At 38.6% G+C, this 21,253-nt stretch overlaps 1 protein-coding gene across 2 annotated transcripts in view; it reads left to right on the top strand.

Moving 5' to 3' along the window:
• CTNNA3 (catenin alpha 3) overlaps window positions 1-21,253 on the top strand; it is a 1,596,010-nt gene that overhangs the window by 1,005,079 nt on the left and 569,678 nt on the right. The gene's annotated exons all lie outside the window — the stretch shown is intronic.

The following is a 21,253-nucleotide window of genomic DNA, read 5'->3' as shown; positions in this document are numbered from 1 at the left end:
TCTATCTATCTATCTATCTATCTATCTATCTATCTATCTATCTATCTCTATCTAGGTTTCTCTTTACCTCTAAGATTTGAAAAGGTCTTTTCAATGGTCTGCTTAATGAGTTGGGTGTTGGCACAGGTTGTTCCATGAATAATCACTAGGATTTGTCTGGTTATACCCCTGGGATTCTAAACTGGGGCCTTCATCAGCTGAGATATTGACTATTTTGTGTTATTGAAGAAATTCTGCAAGGATGTCACTGCAGAAATAATAAATCAAGTACTTAAAAGTGTGCTAATAAGGTTTACCTTGCCCTTTATTCTCTAATCCCTGTATACAGAAGTTTATTGTTAACTGCAGTCTTTCAGGAATGTTTATTATATGTACTTTTGAAAATGGCAGGCATTTATATTTATCACCCTGTTTGGAAATATTTCTAGCCAAGGAAATAGTTGAGTTCAGGTGAGCACACAGGTGCTTGTATTACAGTTACAGTACACTGAATAACAGTGGTAGGTGAAGTGCATTGTAGCAAATTGAAAAGTGGAGATATGCCAATGCTGAATTTCTTGGCAATGATTCAGACCCAGCAACACTGTGCACAGCTGGTATGTAGGTGAGGAATTTTCTACCTGAACTGCTGATTTTCTGTGAATATATATGGTATTGCTCAAATGACCTAGTCATATTTTCTGTGTGTGTGTGTGCTTTAAAGAAATATTGCCAGTTTTATTGGAGACTTTTCTGAAGAAAAATGAGAATTTCAGTTATCTTTCTCTTACACTGTGGTAGTTTAAATGACACATGGGAAATTGGGGATAGATGAGCCAGACCCAAAGAACATACAGAAGTAAGCTACTTTCTTGATCTCTGTTGCCTTTTATCTGCATATTATGGCACTGAAGTGTAAGCTATCTGCTGCCCATTTTCCTACCAAGGTGCTTTTTCACAGAGGGAGGCAACAGGCTCAAGTTCTGTATTCTCAAACCTTAGCCTGGAATTGGCACTTTCACTCATAAATTCAGATGTGTTCTACTGTAGCATTTCTTTGTTTACAGAGTTCCTACAAGGAATGAGAAGCCTGTTGGTTAGAAGAAATAATATGTTTGGCACAGATTTTGAAGTGCTATTAACAATGAGACAATGGTGTTGACCTTTACAATTTTGCCAGATGCAATTTTAACTACTAAGACTCATTAATAATTCTAGGGTGAAGGTCCTGGATTCCACCACTTAAGCTTATCTTAAGGTATTTTTCTCATTTTTCATCACAATTAAAAAGAGCAATGGGAGCATATTAAATATGTTTCAAGTAAAGCTATAAACTTCTCTGCAGTTTTCAAGTTTAAAAAAAAATCTGTTTTGAGATCAGATAACAACTAAGATAATCTACAGATATTCTTGTTATCGAGTGGTGCATAACAAATCATCCCCAAATGTAGTGACTTTAAACAACAACAATCATTTATTGCCTTTTTTGTTTTCTGTGGGTCAGAAGCAGTCACAAGCCCTTACTGAGATTCAAGGTGAGGGATCATAGACCCCACCCCTCCGTACAAAGAATGATAGACTCATTTTTAGAAAAGCATGTGAGACGAGATATATATTAGTTTGGCCATCTTTAGAAAATACAGTGTGTCACGGCAGGCAAATTTGTTTTTCCATAAAGAATCTCCACACGGTTGGTGACTTCATCAAACATATAGGTGTATATATGTAATGGGATTTACATCTTTTTTTAATATATAAATTTATTTATTTATTTTTGGCTGAGTTGGGTCTTTGCTGCTGCACGTGGGTTTTCTCTAGTTGTGGTGAGCGGGGGCTACTCTTTGTTGTGGTTGCGCGGGCTTCTCATTGCAGTGGCTTCTCTTGTTGCGGAGTACAGGCTCTAGAGTACAGGCTCAGTAGTTTCGGTGCATGGGCTTAGTTGCTCCACGGCATGTGGGATCTTCCTGGACCAGGGCTCTAACCTGTGTCCCCTGCAATGGCAGGTGGATTCTTAAACCTCTGCACCATCAGGGAAGCCCCGGGATTTATATCTTTACACTTAATATGGCATCAAGAGTAATTCTCAACAACACTAAATCAGTCCTCAAAGGAATTACTTTAATGACTATACTTTTCATTCCTAAGGATGGGCCAAAATTTAGCATTTACAAAACTGTTCCATTTCTTTGTTGTTATAAATAACACTTGACTACACACATACATATATTTCTAGATAGAGTGATTCCTTAACTGGAACATTTAGGAGTTGCATTTGGCTGCAAGTAACAACGAACTTTCAAAAGAGGGTTTTCTTCCCCACTTATCCAAAAGCTTAGGAGTTGATGATTGCTGGCATAAGTTCATTTACTCAGTGATGTTTTCAAACATCTGGGGTCTTTTCGGATGCCTGCTGTGTTAGCTTTGATATTGCAGCCCTGCTGTTATCTTCTCTGTATCCAGGGTGTGAGGAAGACAAAAGGGAAAATGTCAAAGAAACGTTTCCTGGTGAATCTTGGTTATAAATGGAGGGAAAAAACAATTATTCCCTGAGAAATTGTGCCTAATCTCATTGGCACACGGCCAAGCCGAACAACAAGGGAGAGAGAAAAAGTATTTTCTTTTCTAAGTATTTTGGTTTTCTTAATTAGGTTCCCTGGAAATAGACTGTGATACAGAACATTGCATTCAGAAAGTTTATTGAGGTGTTATTTTTGGAGATAAACCTATAAGGAAGGGAGGAAGGCAAGACTAGATAGAGAAGGTAGATTACAATGTGGTTGCAACTGAGATCTCACCTGATCTGTTGGGAGTCCTGGAACTCAGATGACTCCTGGGAATTGTCACAAATTGAGGCAAAGGGGCTGAACTTTGTATCTGGTTCATGCTGTTATTAACTGTGAATGCCTGCTGGGAAGGAGCATTGCCTTGGGAAAGGTAGTTTCCTACAATCAAGGGCTGTTCCTAGTGAGGGACTAAGCTTTGGATGATCAATAACAGATATTCCCTGCAGCTGGAAGATAAGTGCATCCATTCTGATGAGGGGATCCGGCTAGAGGTCCACACTATGCACTAGGAGTGGTAGAAAGGCAAAAGCAAAGAGGAGTTGAGAGTAGGCACTGAGGGAGCCAACTTATTCACACTGACAGTGAGTGTTTATTCTTCTGTATTTAACTGCGTTTCCCAAATAGTTTATACTAAGCACACAGTCATTTTAAAATCATTAAATTGTGACACTTTATATGTATGTGTTGTATATATAAATAAATATATATATATATGCAAAGGGTTCATTCATAGTGTGACAGGTGTTATAGAAAAGAAGTCTTTCTTTGAATTATCCAGAAGTTTTATATGATCACAGTGATGAATTAAAGGTGACATATATGAAGTAGAATATTTGACTGGGTAAAATTTATTAGGGTCACTTGTTTCTTTCACACATGTACTTATTTAACCATTAAGTGGCACACAGTATTAGAATGATTCTTGTTCCAGATTATATCTTTTTAAACAATTATGAACCCCCAAACCAGTATATGCACAGTGAATTCTAAACAGATGCTTCAAAATTAATTTTTTGCTGCAGATTTTGAAAGAGTGGAGAGTTAGAAGGATTTGAATTTTTATTATTGAGTAATTCTCTGAGAGGTATGATGTGTTGCCACTAACTTAATGTAGGACATTACATCAGGTGGATAATGAGACCTCTGAGGTTAGTCATCTGCATGGCAGATGTTGTAAGTAAAATACAAGATAATAGCAGAGAGAGTTCAGTCTCTGGATCCCAGTATCCATACTGCCATGTCTTCTTTTCAAATCAGATTGCTTCGTATTTTTATTAGAGCATCCTCCATTTCATCTGTACCTATTAACAGAGTGTAGGTAAATCTGATTACTTTACTGGACCTACTTAAAAAATGGCCACTGTCACTAGGATGCAAGTCTTGAAATAATAAAAGAGTTTTTTCAAAACTAGCTGAAACACTCAGTGTACCTCATAATATTAAACTATATAAGCAATTACAATTAGTTACTTTTTCTGTGGTTTAACTAATCTACCACAGCATTTGAGTCTTGCCCCTCAGGATTTCATTGCTCCCAAAAGACTGATGCAGTAAGTGTGGTACACTTGCTGCATTATGACAAAGTATTCTACCCAGTTTACTAAACACAGATGTAGAACTAACCCCTAACTCGCAAACTCTATTAGCAAAACAACAGGAAATGAATGATTCACTAAAAGGGAAAGCAGATAAATATATTTTTAAAGTACAAAGAGAGAAGACTCCACATGGCTTATATATTATGCTTCATTTACCAGAGAGATGGTCAAGTCATAGAGTAGAATGAGGGAAAGTGTGAAGCAACCTTAGAATCTGGAAGATAGAAGAATTGGTGAGAGGGGGAAGACGTGTAGAGAGAATAGGAGTTAGAAAAAAAAGAGAAAGAAAAAAAGTGATAGGAGTCCAGAAATCAATAAAGTAGCTCAACTGTGGCATCTGGAGATTGGTACCAGCTGTGATGTCGCAGTTTAGTTTAAGAAAAGGGAAGATGATAGGGTGGCATTGGAAAAAGAGGACTAGGTGTGGAAGGTGAATGGAGGGAGATAGCAGGGACTCGCATTAGTCTACTTACGGGGAAAGAAAGAGCAATAGATTCTGAGGTCCATTGCTGAAGGACGAAAGGAGAAATCCTGCATCCATGTGAAATAAATAGGTTGAATAGAATGTACTGGAAGGGAGGAGATAAAGAATTGCACTGAGTTACCAATGACTCTTAGAGATGTCTGGAAAGCAAGTTTAAAAGTAAGTCATTTGCAGAAACGATTTCTAGTTCTTTTTGTTTTTTTTTTTTTTTTTTGCGGTACGCGGGCCTGTCACTGTTGTGGCCTCTCCCGTTGCGGAGCACAGGCTCCGGACGCACAGGCTCAGCGGCCATGGCTCACGGGCCCGACTGCTCCGCTGCATGTGGGATCTTCCCGGACCGGGGCACGAACCCGTGTCCCCTGCATCGACAGGCAGACTCCCAACCACTGCACCACCAGGGAACCCCTAGTTCTTAATTATATAATTCACTGTTTAGGAAGAAATTATGGACAAAGATCACAGGAAGGATTTTGCTATTAGCTAAAAACCCCTGCTGAGGAAGCCTGTAATGGCATGACTTAGATGGAAGTTTTTTCTTGGAAATGTAGGAAGTGGTGCAGTTGACAGTCTTGTCTCGTTCCTCCACTGGTGGAGATGATAATGAGAAGTAAGGGTCCCAAGGGGAGGCTGCTGGAAGGAAGAGAGACACTGGGCCTGGACAGACAACGTAATTAGCGATGGCTGCGGCTTTATGAAGCGGGGACAGCTGCCCATTAGTGTTAATTAACCAGCAGGAGAGAGATACAAGGTGTGGATGTGCTTTCAGAAGCCTGGCAGCCTAAGGCAGGATGAATCCACAGTAGTCTGAGGCTGAAGGTGAAGTAGCAGCAAAAGAATGGACGGAGCTTTTATTGGGCATTCTCTGTTTCTGGCTACTAAGCATTCAGGGCTTTGTACCCTCCTTTCAGTCCCATGAGGGAGGCCGTCATTAAGGTGACCATCTCATAGGCAAGAAAGCCCACCCTCTGCCCTAAGAGCTAGGACAGGAAGCAACCTGTCTCCTGATCTCTGAAACAAAACTGCCCACACTGGGCAAAGGCAGAACATGGTGGGATTTCTTCCTTCAGAGGCTGAACCTGACAACATTTTGAAAGGCTCCAGATGCAGCACAAGCAAGCCAGCTTCTTGAAGCAGGGTCAAGAGATGGACTAGATGTTGCAAAATGCCCTCCAATTCCCATGGCTCTGATTCGAGACCTTGAAGCAGTGCTGGTGAGGATCCGGCCTGGCCCGTGCAGCCATGTGGAGCCGTGTGGCTGATGTGCACACAGCTACCTTAGGTGAAGCACCACTTTCTTGAATTTGATTCAGGCTTCATATTGCTTGATATGAAAATTGAAAACAACTAAATACATAGGAACTATTCCATTTCTATGTTTGTAACAATAACAAAATTTAACTTTAGGTTTTTGGAATAACATTAGTTTTCATTAGACCATTCACTAGTTATTAAAGAGAATTTTAAATTTTATCCAGAAATTTCTGATTTTTATTATCCAGAGATCTTCCAGTACTGAGATTTATTAAAATTTTTATGTTTTCTATTAACATGTACCTTTTGACAAGGTAGTCATATTTGTAGTTTAAAAAATAGTTTGTTTGATATATAAAAACTATCTTTTTTTTTTTTTTTTTTTTTTTTTGCGGTACGCGGGCCTCTCACTGTTGTGGCCTCTCCCGTTGCGGAGCACAGGCTCCAGACATGCAGGCTTAGCGGCCATGGCTCACAGGCCCAGCCACTCCACAGCATGTGGGATCTTCCCGGACCAGGGCACGAACCCATGTCCCCTGCATTGGCAGGCGGACTCTCAACCACTGTGCCACCAGGGAAGCCTTCTTATTTTTCTTAAATTTTATTTTTTTGCCATGCCACACTGCATGTGGGATCTTAGTTCCCTTTCCAGGGATCCAACTCACACCACACCCCCTGCAGTGGAAGCGCAGAGACTTAACCACTGGACCTGCGGGGAAGTCCTGAAACTATCTTTCTTTAAGATTCTTTAAAATAACCCAACTACGTTTTTTAAGGTTTCATTGCATTATTTACTTACTCTGAAGACCATCAGCAATTAGTTTTTTACTCATGTAATATCTTGTTTTCTGTATTTATATCTAAATCTTTCATTTCTTGAACCTTGGAAACTATTTGTCCCCATCTTCTGTTCTTTGAATGTTGTCGTTAGCCCTCTATAAACAGGTCAATCATGAACTTTGTAGCGAAGATGATGTGAAAAATATTTTATTTGCAATGTTGGCTTGAATTTATCCAATTTGATAGGAGTTTTATGAGTAACATTCCTTGCAAAGTCTTAGAACAACAAAGAGAGGTAAGATGATTTCTGTTGTCAAGGATTTCGCAATTTAATCTTGTGCAGATAGAAATAACATATTGGTTTGCTCCAATTAAGGAAGGCTAGTAAAATAACGTTTCTTTCTCCTTCTGTCTCCCTCCTCCATTCTAGACCTATTGGAAACTTAAGGGGTAGTTGAGATCAAACATATTATAACTCATATCTTTGTCAAATTTATAGGGGCATAAATCTTTGATTTTCTTTTTGTATTATATCACATTATTTAGCTAACCCCACTATTTATCATGTGATTTAAATCCAGAACGCGTTCAAGGAGCCCTCAAAGATTCAGGGAACCCAAGGATGAGGGGACATAGAAATCATAGTATTTAACACCAGTATACATTTGCATATTTTGCTGGGAACTTCATACTCATACACACAAACACAAACATGCTTACCCCACTCTCACTTCTCTGTAAACACACACTCTCTCACATACACTACGTGTTCTTTTGATTTGTCTGATTCACTATGGGCCATTTATGCTGAGAGATAAGAGTCTTTCTCCGGGTTTACATAATTCTCGTAATTTTAAAGCTTGTTTGCCTGTGTCTCTCAAAGTTAGAATTTAATCTTAAAGAGATGCCTGCAAGACAAAAAAAAAAAAAGTAGTTGCACAGGTTATTGTTTTGATATCTTCCAAAATAAGTGAGAGGGGAGTCCAGAATGATACCCCAGGCTTCTGGCTCAGGAACTGGGTGGATGTGGAAACTGGTTCCTGAGATAGGAGACCGAGCAGAGGGCCAGGTTGTGGCGTAGGATTAGAAGTGGGTGAGTTCAACTGTGAGCACGCTGGGGCAGAGCATCATGAAAGACATCCAAGAGCAGAGAATGCCACACACCACAGAGGCACTAGGGACTCAGGAGGCCTCCAAGAGAAGGTTTCTGCCATAGGGAACTCTAGTCCACTGGGAGCTAGCAAATGAGAAAGCCATGAATTACAGAGAGACTGAGGAGTCACAGAGTAGAGGTATGTGCCCTTCCCACCCTCCCTCCAGCACACTGGACCTCTGTGAGCGTTGCAGATTCTTCACGCAGCATCCACCTCCCTGCATTTGCCCACACTGCTTTCTTCCTGGACGGTGTCACTTCTCACCTGCCCCTCTCCCCAGGGAAACTAGAAGCCCTTCTCGTTTCCATAACATTCTGTAATTCTACCAGAGTCATTATGCTTTACTGTTTAACTCTTTTCTCAATAAACTATCAATCCCCTGAAGGCAGTGCTGTCCGACAATTGATTACCAAGTGTCACTCTGCTAAGAGACCCGTTCTTTCAAGAAAGCAGGGCATAATGCATCTGGGTGGGGATGTCTTGATTTGTCTGGAAATCAGATAGTCTTGACATATCCTTGAAGTTTATACAATTCAATTAACTTTGCAGTGTATGACAACTTCTTTTTCCATGATGGCATTTGAATAGGGTGATATGTACAAAAAAAGTTGGTTCAGAATTAAGCTAACTGAAAAACTTTATATTGGCTATAGCATATTCTGTCTGTCTTTAAAAAAATCAGTTCTCTTTCTGCCACTTGAGAGGTCAGGTCACTGGCTATAAAACTGCCTTGAAGTTTGATGTCAATTTCAGTGATAATGAAGGCTGATTAGAGTATTTTTTGACATGTGCCCTTTACACACTGATCCTATTAATAAGGACTTATTAGACCTGCATGCTTCACTTTGTACTTAATTTTCGGGAGACAACAAAGTATATCACTAGTTCAGGAAACGATACGTGATCTTGTTTTTAATTTATAGTTTAGATTTGTTTTGTCTTTTTGGTAGTTAAATAGATTTTATTTGATGCTGTTTATTATATTACATTAACTTGGCAGGTGGCACATACTTTTATCCTTTGGGTCGTGATTCTGAGGTGAATAATAGCTTAATTTAGAGAGGGACCTTGAGAAAACTGTCTAGTTGGTTTTACCCTTATAATTTACATTGCATATCATTATGGTGTATGTATATTCATATACAGTTATATATTGTTCCAAAATAAAAGATGAGAAATGTGTTTGGTAAAATGGGACTTCTAGAGCAGTATACATTGCAGTCCTCAATTTGAGCTATGTAGCATATACTTCAGATAATTTATTAGAAGCAATACTCTAACAGCCAAACCTGTTTAAGTCCTGTGCATGCGTGCATGTGTGTGTGTGTGTGTGTGTGTGTGTGTGTGTGTGTGTTTTCATCTCATTTGTTTCTTTTGTGATGACACATCCTGACACAGCATACTAATGACTGTTTTTTAGAATAACATGGACATATGTCCACTTAGACAAATGAATATTTTCATCTTTAATGAGTCATTGGAGAGGAACAAGAAGTTCAGATGCAAATTTGAGTTGAGCTGGAGAGCAAGGTTAAGATAAGAAAAGGAAAAGAAATGTAGGACTATGTTATAATCCCTTAATCACAAGAATCATCACCTCATATCTATTGCACACAGACACAGACATGCACACAGACACACACAAACACACATACACACATACCCCATGCGTGGAATGCCATTAACATTCCAAACAAATTGAATTTTTATTCGTTATTAAAATCACTTTTGGGTGGTCTGATTTTCTCATTGGCAGTGGGCTTTGATTCATTTGATATATGCCATTATATTAAAGACAACATGAGGGAAAACCAATGTCTGGTCTTCCTATTGTGAATTAGCAATCATATTTGTGAATCATTTTAAATAAAACAGTTATGAAACAACCCAGGCTATTTTCTACCTAATAGCCCTTAAACGTTATATCTGTATTTTCTGGAAACCCTATTTGTAAGTGATTCTGGATCCTCAGATTTTGCAGTAAGTGTCATGATTAAGTGTCAGGGAAGCCCTAATCTTGACTTTTGAGCAGTATTCTATAATTTTCTTTAATTTTCTGTAATTTGACCTGTCTCAGGTTAAGAATAATTTATTCTATTCATAGCTCACTAAGACTTTTGTTTGTTTTTGTTCTGTTTTAGTTGAGCTTTGTTTTGTATTAATAAGAATATGGGGCTTCCCTGGTGGTGCAGTGGTTGAGAGTCCGCCTGCCGATTCAGGGGACGCGGGTTCGTGCCCCGGTCCGGGAAGATCCCACATGCCGCGGAGTGGCTGGGCCCGTGAGCCATGGCCGCTGAGCCTGCGCATCCGGAGCCTGTGCTCCGCAACGGGAGAGTCCACAACAGTGAGAGGCCCGCGTACCGCAAAAAAAAAAAATAAGAATAAATTAAAAAATAAGAATATGCATAAAACTTTATCAAATGCTTTTCTAAAATCTGTTAAAATATAGTAAAGGAATTTCATTGGTAGTATTTCCCAATCACAAGCCACTGTTTTATTCCTAGGAGAAACTACATTTTGCTGTATTATTAGTCTTTAATTACATAGTTAGAGTTAATTTGCTAATATTTTATTTAGAAATGTGATGTTTAAATTAAAAACAAAATTGCCTGATAGTTCTGCCCCCTGCCTACTTTCTGTCTAATTTTGTTATCAAGTTACACAATCAGTAAAATGTGATCATTTAAATGGAAGGAGGCTTAGAAGTCAAATAATTAACCTGCTCATCTTATAGATGGATAACCAAAGACAGAGAAGTAAATGGTTACATAAGCAAAACTAATATCAGAGACAGGATTGTGTGATTTAAGATTTATAACATTTGGGAGGCAATTTGAGATGCAAAGTCTTAGAGGATATTAAGTTCCTTGGCAATAGTTTGTTTCCATGAAACAGCCTGACTACCGTCACCACTAAGAGGTTCACCTACCTCTAGCTTCCTATCCTACTTAGAAACTACAGTTTTATTCTCTCTTTCATGTGTCCCCTTAAATAGGTTATGTTTCTTGAGATTTGCTTGTGTTGTCTTTGGGTTCTCCGGCAGTTCCTAGCCCACATCATAGGTGCGTAATCAATATTTGTCACTTGATGAAACTGTTTACCTGCACCTTGCTATGCACTTTTATAACACAATTCTATTAGTTAAATATTCTACAAAACTCATAATTCATGGTCATTTCTTGTTACTGCAAGGGGCAGCGCAGCAGCATTGTCTGACCAGGAGGAACAGAAGAACTGGCTTGCTTAGCCAGAGGTCACTTGTACGCCAACACTGAGAGATCACAGACCCCCTTCTACACTTCTCACATTCAGTCCCAGTGGTCTGAGCTAGGCTTACCTGGAAACAAAGCATGTGTTACATTAGGTTCTGCTGGAGATACTAAAGCTCCTGGGTTTGTTCATGGGAGTTATCGCGCCTCTTTCCATCTGCCTTACTCACCAGCATTTGGCAGCCAGCCTGGGTCCTTTGAAGAGTTATTTTGCTTGATTAAAAATAAATAAATTAAAAGCTAAATTGGGAGCTAATCAGTTGTTCCCAATTTGATATCTTAAGTGAAACTAAAACTCGAAAGAAGCTGCCTCCCAAGCTTTGTTAAGTACAATGACCAGACTAGAAGAAAAGTGTGTTACTTTTCTTTGAGATCCAACTGTCTAAGCCTTTGTGGAATATTGCAAATGAATTTCAGAGGGAAATTTAATTTCCCTTTCTCGCTTGTCCTGAATCTCTGCTGCTGCTTCCTCCCTCTAAACTCAATTTTTCATCCTCTCTTTGGGGATGATACATTCGTACGCATACTAATCCATGCACTCATGCATTTATTCATCCACTGAAGGACTATTGTTTGGCTACCATATATCAGGTACTAGAAACTGAGGGTCCAGTGATGAACAAGTAAGGGCCCTGCTCTTATAAAGCCGAAGAAATGGTCACTAATCAAATAATCTTTTCAGTGAACGTACAATTACAAATCGAGAATCAGGCTCTGAAGGAGAAACCTGACTTGGTTAGAGAGGTCTCAGTGGTGGGTAGGGGATGCAGTATTGATGAAAAACTTTCTGAAAATTCACTTGGGAGCAGAGACCTGCAGTTAACTATGTCTAAGTGGTGTAAATGTGGCAAGGAAGGCGGAGGAGCACATTCCAGGCTAAAGAAAACAGCATGTGCAAATGTCCTGTGGCAGAAGGAAGCATGGATAGTTGAAAATAGGTTGACATAGCTGAAGTAAAGAGAGAAAAAGAACTATGGGTGATGAGTCTTGGACCAGACTATAGAGGACCTTGTAGGGAAGGGCATGTGGAGTGGGAATGGGAGATGATGATGATGCGGGAATCAAATTTGCATTTGAAAAAAATCGTCAGCTGCAGTGTGGTGAACATACTGTAGAGAAGGCACAGTGGCTGAGAATCAAAGCTAAGTCTGGATGAAAAAATCAAACTGACAGTAAACTTGACTAGGGTGGGGAGCAAGAAAAGTAGATGGTTCAGGAGATGTTTTGAGAGAGGAAATCAAAACAAATGGATTGATAAGGGAATGGGAGTGAGTATTGTCTAGGCAGCCTCTAGCTCCCTGCTTCGTGTCACAAGACACATGGGGCTACCTCACCACCTACACTGTCCTCTGTCCACACTACACTAGTCTGACCATTATCGTTCTGCCTCAACCAACAATGGCCCTCTGTGTGGCTGAATCAGTGAATAATTTCAGGAATTACTTACTTGACTTCTTATTATTTGATAGTTGAAACCACCTTCTTGAAACTTTCTCTTCTCCTATCCTCTATGACATCAGAGTATTGTGGGTAACCTTCTCTATCTCTGGCCACTTTTTCCGAGACTCATCATAGGTTTATCTTCTTCTGTCTGCCTAATAAATATTGGTATCTTAGGTACTCTTCTAAGAATATTTACTCCCTACTCACACACATCCAATTGCTATTGATAAGCTAGCAACTTCCTAATTAATATCCACTGTAGACCCTTCCTCTTTTCCTTCTTCACAGCTCTTCACAAGCTTTTGTGAATCTTTATTCTTTTCTAAATTCAGAAAGCAATCCAATCTTTTGTAAATGCCAGGTCACAAATAAAGAACTTGTTTTAGCTATACTGTTTCTGTATCCTTACTTCAAGTGTTTATTTGTATCTTTGCTACAGATTTGTCAGATTTTGACTTTCCCAATATACAAACAGTCGGACTGAAATCAACTCAAGGCAATTAAGTTTAATGACTCAAGGGCTTTCTTCCCTCAAGTATTTTCCTCCATAACTTAAAGTAATGATACTAACCTTTATACTCATGTAATAGATAATTAGAAACTTTTTTTTTGATGAGGAAGGGGCAGAGGAAGGACATAGTTTCCAATTAAGTTGTGCTAAGCCCTCTAAGATATACATTCATTGCATTTATTAAGACACAATAGAAGATATCTATTCATGATAATTCAATTTCCAGGTGAACAAAGATAAACTATTTTTTAATTTATTTACATAGACTAAATTCTGTTTTTAGGATACTTTGGCTGATAAAATTTTTTTTAAAAAAGAATACATAATTGTCTTTACCTTCTAGCAGTTTAGCATCTGAAAAATACATAAGTGAGTCTAGGAAGAATAAAGTAGGTGCTATACTTGTGGGAGTATGAATTATGATTCTGGGCGTCTGAGAAGGGTTTGTGGAGGAGATGTTATTTGATCCAGGCCTTAATGTATAGGTATGAATTTAAAAGAGCACGTGACAGGGCTTCCCTTGTGGCGCAGCGGTTGAGAGTCCGCCTGCCGATGCAGGGGACACGGGTTCGTGCCCCGGTCCGGGAAGATCCCACATGCTGCGGAGCGGCTGGGCCCATGGGCCATGGCTGCTGAGCCTGCACGTCCGGAGCCTGTGCTCCACAACGGGAAAGGCCACAACAGTGAGAGGCCCACGTACCACCAAAAAAAAAAAAAAAAAAACAAGAGCACGTGACAAAGCGAGAGAGAGGCATGGACATATATATACTACCAAATGTAAGGTAGATAGCTAGTGGGAAGCAGCCGCATAGCACAGGGAGATCAGCTCGGTGCTTTGTGACCACCTGGAGGGGTGGGATAGGGAGGGTGGGAGGGAGGGAGACACAAGAGGGAAGAGATATGGGAACATATGTATATGTATAACTGATTCACTTTGTTATAAAGCAGAAACTAACACACCATTGTAAAGCAATTATACTCTAATAAAGATGCAAAAAAAAAAAGCACATGAAAGGATGGCTTTTAGATATAATAAGCAGCTTACAAAAGGATAAACACAATTGCTAAATTATTTTCTTCAAGAATTAGATGTCCTTTTTTACCTGGTCTGTAAAATGTTCTAATAGATATCTAGGGATTAGATATTCAAAACAAGACAGGTAAAAACACTTTTATCTATATGTGCAGGAACTGAAATGAACATCTCCTTCTCTGCATTTGCCCCTGATACTAGGGTATCCAGGTTGCCTAAATCCAGAGGCAGACATTCGACTAGAAAGTGCCTTCCACTGAAATGATTATGGTTCTGCATTGCCAGCCTTTAACTTTGCTGAGAGTAACCATCTGAAATTAGTGCATAAGCGGTGTGTAAATTTCTGGTTCAGTACTACATTCAGTTATAGTTGCATGCAAGATAGTATGAATTTGGGTTACTTAAGTAGATAACAGAAGAGACTTCATTTGAAGATACAAGGTAGTGCACGTAAATACAGGCAAACTGAGAGAAGAGGGCTGAGATTGGGCAGGAACAGGAACTGCTCCAGGACTCCATGCAGGAAGTGATGGATATGCCCACACCAGGGCCAGGGTTGGACTACTAGGAGCTTTGATTAACTGTCATACCAAGATTTCACACCACTGGGTTAGAGGAGGAGACAGTAGTTCTCCAAAGGGAAATCAGAGTGTTATTGACAGAAAAAGGAATGGATACTGAGGAGAAGGCCAGAGATTTCTCCTACACTTGATTTTCTTCTTTCCTGAGTATTTTGATTTTTAAACTTTTCTCTATTTGTTATAGACTAAATGTTTGTGTCCCCCAAAATTCATATGTTGAAATCCTAACACCCAAGGTGATAGTATTGGGAGGTAGAACCTTTTGAAGGTGATTGGGTAATGAGGGAAGAACCCTCATATAAGTGATTAGTGCCCTTATTAAAAGAAGCCCCAGAGAGATCCCTCACCTCTTCTGCCATGTGAGGTTACAGCTAGAGGGTTTATTCTATGAATCAGAAAGCTGGTACTCACCAGACACTGAGTCTGCCAGCACCTTGATTCTAGGCTCCCCAGCCTCTAGCACTGCGAGAAATAAATTCTGTTGTTTGTAAGCTACCCAGTGTATTTACTTTTGTTATAGCAGCCCTAATAGACTAAGCCCTATTTCTCAGGTGGTAGTATAGGTTATTATTTCTTGTCTCTAATTTGTGAAGCCTTTTCTATGACTCCTAGCCTCTTCCATATATATTTAGTTCATACTTCTTGTAGATTTTCACCCCTTTACATTAATTTTCAGGAAGGAGTGTCTATCCAAACAAATGAAAATCAACCCAAAGTCTAAATATGTTTCTGTGTGTTGTGTGTATGTGTGTGTGGACGGTGGTATATCAGAATCACCTGGGGAACTTTTAACAGTTGAATTAAACGTATTTTATACCTCTTCTAACGTCTACCCATAGACATACTTAATATGTCAGAATATCTTGGCAGAGGAACCTGGACTTTTCTTTTAATAGCTATACTGGTGATTCTATTATGCTCACCATCTAACTTAACCCACAAGTTGAGGACTACTAATGAAGATTTTCTATGAGCCCAACCTTATTTCTATTATTGAAGATATTTGACATTTTAGATTCTATAACCACTGTGAGAAAGTTGTTGAGAGAAAGATTTCACCTCATTATAAGGAAGAACTTCTTAACTTGTGTAACTTTGGGCTACCCTGCAACGGGAATAGGCTGCCCTGCAAAACAGTAAATTCTGTCTCTGAAAGTGTTTACACAGGAGTTGCATGACCATCTGCCAGAGAGGAAAATGAATAAAAATGAGACAGTGACCTTTCTTCCCCCTTGAGAGCTAAGATACACAGTGACATGATATTACAATTAACTATGTGAACTATATATAAACAATGAATATGCAAAAATGGAAATCTCACCAAACATCAAAGTTGGCTTCATGTTCCTGAGAAATCATATCGCAGGTAAATATCTGTGTGAGAGCTCCTTAGTGACAGAATGAGTGATGTATAATGAGCAGCTGTCCAAATAGTGAGCTTGTTCCTAGCAACGGTACCATTTCAGTTGTCTAAGATGACTTGAGAGGACAACTAGTGCACCTGAGATTTCAAATAACACTTGATATTAGAATGTTAAAATATAGCATGCTCTGGTATTCAGTACTTTTAAAATTCAATCTCTTTATCAGCTCAGAACAGAGTAATGATAAACAGCAGAATTAAGCTTATAGCATGGTAGACTGATTTAAAGGTCATTGAAAATACTCCCACTCTCCAAATATCTTTTTTATAGCTTTCCTTGATACTGCCATTAGTGAGTCATTGGTGGTGAGGGGGTCAAGTATGGCCGACTCCCTGACCCTGATGGAACTGGCCTAGCTGGCAGGGTTTTATGAAGCCAGGTTCCAGAGCAGGGAATTTCTTACTTCAGAACATGGGTCAGGGAGTGAGAGGTACCATGTTCTATGCCAGGTGAAGGGGGGAAAGTCCAGCAAATAGAAAAGATGGCAGGGACATTCAAAATTGGTATACAGAAACTGAACTAGGAACCAGGAAGAGGAGAACAAACACCAACAAGATGGTAATAAATGTGAATTAGTTCAAGAATTGTCTGGTCAGGCTTTTTTGTCTACAACTTTTTTTTTTTAATAGACCTGAAAGGGCAGTAAATTCAAGTTTAAAGCATTTAGAATGAGATATACATCTTAGAGGGCACAAGGACTGGTGAGATGGAAAGAGGTGCTGATGTTAAAAAATCACTCCCCTCTGAGTAACATGAAAACATGTCCCTGTCTGAAATATTTTTAAAATTTGACTTTTGCAATTATTAGAGTATCAGCAATTATTTTAGTGATATAGCTTAATCTTTTGTAAAAATGAAAGAACGTTGTGTCCTGGCCTTGTCTTTTTTTTTTTTTCGCGGTAAGTGGGCCTCTCACTGTTGTGGCCTCTCCCGCTGTAGAGCACAGGCTCCGGATGCGCAGGCTCAATGGCCATGGCTCACGGGCCAAGCCGCTCCGCGGCATGTGGGATCCTCCCGGACTGGGGCACGAACCCGTGTCCCCTGCATCGGCAGGTGGACTCTCAACCACTGCGCCACCAGGGAAGCCCTGGCCTTGTCTTTCTAATAAACTTGTGAATTTACCTGAGTGTGCTTGGTCTCATTTATTTAGGATAATTTAGGCTCTGATTTTCTTGGTCTTGGCTAAGGATATAGCACAATATCAATAAAAAGTCTGGTCAGTCATTTCAATGCAGGAAACTTTTCATTGCCTTAATTCAGGATGGCATAAATAGCACACACATAGCCTTGATTAATAGTCTCCCTGTCCTTGGATAGTTTGAGTATGTCTCTTTTCTCTGACTTTGTTTTCCTATTTATACAATAGAGGATTAGAGAATGAGGTCAGAGGTCACAAATTGGTGAACTATGAACTAAAGTAAGTCAACAGACTGTTAGCTTGGTTAAGGAATTGAGTTTTTCCTTGTATTTCAGCTTGTTTTAATGAGGCCTTATGCCTTTAGGCAGGGCATACATACTCACATTTGCCTGGGGCACCACCATGCACCCTAACCACTGTTATATCTAGACGCTATGTTTGTATTCCCTGCATGAGTGCTGTAAACATTTGAATTTGTGGCTCTTTGATTAGACATTTTGTCAAATTTCTTTAGACTCCTAAAGTTTTAATTCTATAAAACCTCTTGAGAAAGTGAGTGTTCTTTCCCACCCCCCATTAATAGAAGGGAGATAAGCTGGAAGGAAATTGATACATGGTCAGGGCTACCTGGTATCATGCTGTCTTCACAAACTATCTCATTTAATCCTCAGAGTACTCCAGTGAGATTGATACTATCATACCCATTTTATAGGTGACAGAATGATCTCAGAGATGTTTTGCCCATGGTCAGAAATTTTATTAATTGTGGGAATTGAGTTAAAACCCAGATCTATTTGTATCCAAAACCTCTCTGTGAACAGTTTTCCTTAGTGGGCAAAAATTTTTCACAAGGATCTCTTGAATAATGAAACTTTACACAGACTTTTGAAACACTGTCAAAGTTAGATGTATAAAAGCTGTCAGATGTCCAAATATCTCAAACTGTTTTTATAAAATATTTTGTTTGCATGCTGTTTTCTTTGACCAATAGGGAGTTGCCTTCATGCTATGCTGGGGAACATATCTGACTGCCTAAAGAGCCACACAGAACTTAGGAATATTGTTAGAAAAAATTTGGCTTTCATTTACACATTCATGTGACTTAGAAAATATGTCACAAATCACTCAAATTAGAAATGTAAAGCGATTTTTATCACATAACTTTCTCTGTTTGGTCGCAGAATACTAGCTATCCTATAAATTCAATTTTGTTTGTATAAAATATCACTGAAACTCCACATGCCTTAATCTGGAAATAGTACTTGATTATCTAGAAAGTTTACCTGACATAGAACAGTTCTGGTAAGAAGTTTGGGTATGTCTGAATAAAGGAAGACAGAAAGAGTGTTAATATAATGATTAATTAAGTAGAAAACTTTGAGGTTTCTGTATTTTCAGTTGAGAGTTTTGTAAGACTTAAGTCTTCTAATATAAACAGAAGCTTTGTGTTTAGGATGATTTTTATGTTAACATTAGTCACTGAATTGGCTACGATAAACGTGGAGACCAGAAAATGTCCAGAAGAAGAATGTGTTTTTAAAAGGGAAAAAAGGTAAAGATGAAACATTAAAAATAAAGTAAAAGAGTGTCCCCACCCTTCCTCCTGATAACCTCTAAGTCTGTGAGTCTGTTTTGTAAATAAGTTCATTTGTATCATTTTGTTTAGATTCCGCATATAAGCAATATCGTATGATATTTGTCTTTCTCTGTCTGACTTCACTTAGTATGATAATCTTCAGGTCCATCCATATTGCTGCAAGTGACATTATTTCATTTTTAATGGCTGAGTAATATTCCATTGTGTATATGTACCACATCTTCTTTATCCATTCCTCTGTTGATGGATATTTAAGTTGCTTCCATGTCTTGAATGTTATAAATAGCTCTACAGTGAACATTGGGTGCATGAATGCTTTTGGATTATGGTTTTCTCTGGATATATGCCCAGGAGTGGGATTGCTAATCATATAGTAGCTCTATTTTTAGTTTCTTATGGAACCTCCATACTGTTCTCCATAGTGGCTGTACCAATTTACATTCCCACCAACAGTGAAGGAGAGTTCCCTTTTCTTAACATCCTCTCCAGCATTTATTGTTTGTAGATTTTTTGATGATGGCCATTCTGACTGGTGTGAGGTGATATCTCATTGTAGTTTTGATTTGCATTTCTGTAATAATTAGTGATGTTGAGCATCTTTTCATGTGCCTCTTGGCCATCTGTATGTCTGTTTCTTTGCAGAAATGTCTATTTAGGTCTTCTGCTCATTTTTTTGATTGGGTTGTTTGGGATAGATTGCGAGTTTGGGATTGACATGTACACACTACTATATTTAAAATATGTAACCAACAAGGACCTACTGTATAGCACAGGGAGCTCTGCTCAATATCCTGTAATAACCTAAATGGGAAAAGAATTTGGAAAAGAATAGATACATATATAACTGAATCCTTTTGCTGTACAGCTGACACAACATTGTTAATCAGCTATGCTCCAATATAAAATAACTTTTTTAAAAAAAGAGTGCCTATATAGAGTACCTTTCTGTGATTTTAAACTTTGGATTAACCAACATTCATCTGATTTAACCAAAAGATTGAGGCAATAATTTAAAATTTTTACTTAAAACAAAGAGTGCTCAAATTTACAGATAGCTATTTTCTGCAAGTGCAGTGCATATTATTATGAGACATACTAAATCAGACTGCTAAATTTTACTTTCTGTGAGTGGGGCTTTGGGAGTGGGGGAGAGGGGCAAAGAAACTGCTGCCCTTTTCAGATAATTCACAAATGTGCTAATTATGTGTCAGATATGAAAGTTGAGGCATTGTGACCTTCAAGCCAACAAAAGACCTTTTCAAGTAAGCCATTTCCATGTATATTAATAAAGTGAACAATGCCGTTCCCCAGTTAAATAATGTATGGCTGCTATTTCATTATATGTAAATGCAAACCGTGGACTTGTTTCACTGATGACATATTTAAAGTAATGCTATACAAAAAGAAAAGGCTGCAAATCCATGTAAGTAACAGTTTGTGGTACTCTACAAATAGTCATCCAAGGATATGTTTGTTGTTCGCTTCCACTGCATGCAGTTTAAGTGCGGTTTCTCTGCAACTGAATGCATTTTGGATTTGATCAGTAAAACTTGCCATGTGCTAAAGTATATAATAACTAACAGAGATATTTGGAAAGTGATTGTCAGAAAAGCAATCTGTTTGCAGTGATGAAGACAACAACGTATTTTGTAGATTAGAGAAAACATTGCCTCTCTACATGAATACTCACCTGTTAGCAAGGGAAATGTTGAATAAGAGCGAGTTTCAAAGGAAAAGAAAGGAATTCCATGATCTTTCTCATCACTCATTCATGGTATAAAGAAATTATTTGTAAACATTGGACTTAGGTAATGGATGTGAATGTGGTTATTTAAAAGGGCACCCATTTCCCTGGAAAAGAGTGTGAGTTTAAAAAGCAATAATGTATAAAAGAATATGGGTATTACTAAGGGCTTGAATCAAATTGACTGCTCGGATGTCAAATAGTGCCTACGAAGTTGTGGTAGAAAATCAAGAACAGGAAGAAGAATTCAATTATCTTGTATTTGTCCAGGTTTGCAGCATATTTGATGCTGAATAAAACATGAATAAAGATACAGTCATACTTAATGCAACTTAAGTATGCATAATAGACCTCTGGGAAATAATAAACCAATTACAAACTTAAAATAAACCACAATCATATAAGATTCCAAGAATCTATCAGCATTCAATCCATACGTAAACTTTTTTTTCAGTCCCATAGGAAACCATAATAGTTAGCATCTTATTATGGGTTAGGTGTTGATACCAAGAGACTGTACAGGGTTTACTAATTCACTCACCAGTCTTCCTTTTGGCTTTAAATGATTATCCATGGCCCTTTGTTGTTATTTAATATCAATAGATTATCTGAATGCTTCCATAAAGCAGATACCAGTGACATTTATGAAAATGCTGTTGTTTGTCATTGAGATTTTCAGTGAACATGTACATACTCTTACTTG

Source organism: Monodon monoceros, unplaced genomic scaffold (genome assembly GCF_005190385.1).
Source record: "Monodon monoceros isolate NGI ecotype Baffin Bay Population unplaced genomic scaffold, NGI_Narwhal_1 Super_Scaffold_4, whole genome shotgun sequence".
In the NCBI taxonomy this organism is placed as follows: domain Eukaryota; kingdom Metazoa; phylum Chordata; class Mammalia; order Artiodactyla; family Monodontidae; genus Monodon; species Monodon monoceros.
Note: the sequence above shows the minus strand (reverse complement) of the source record. Positions and strands in the feature narration are given on the sequence as shown.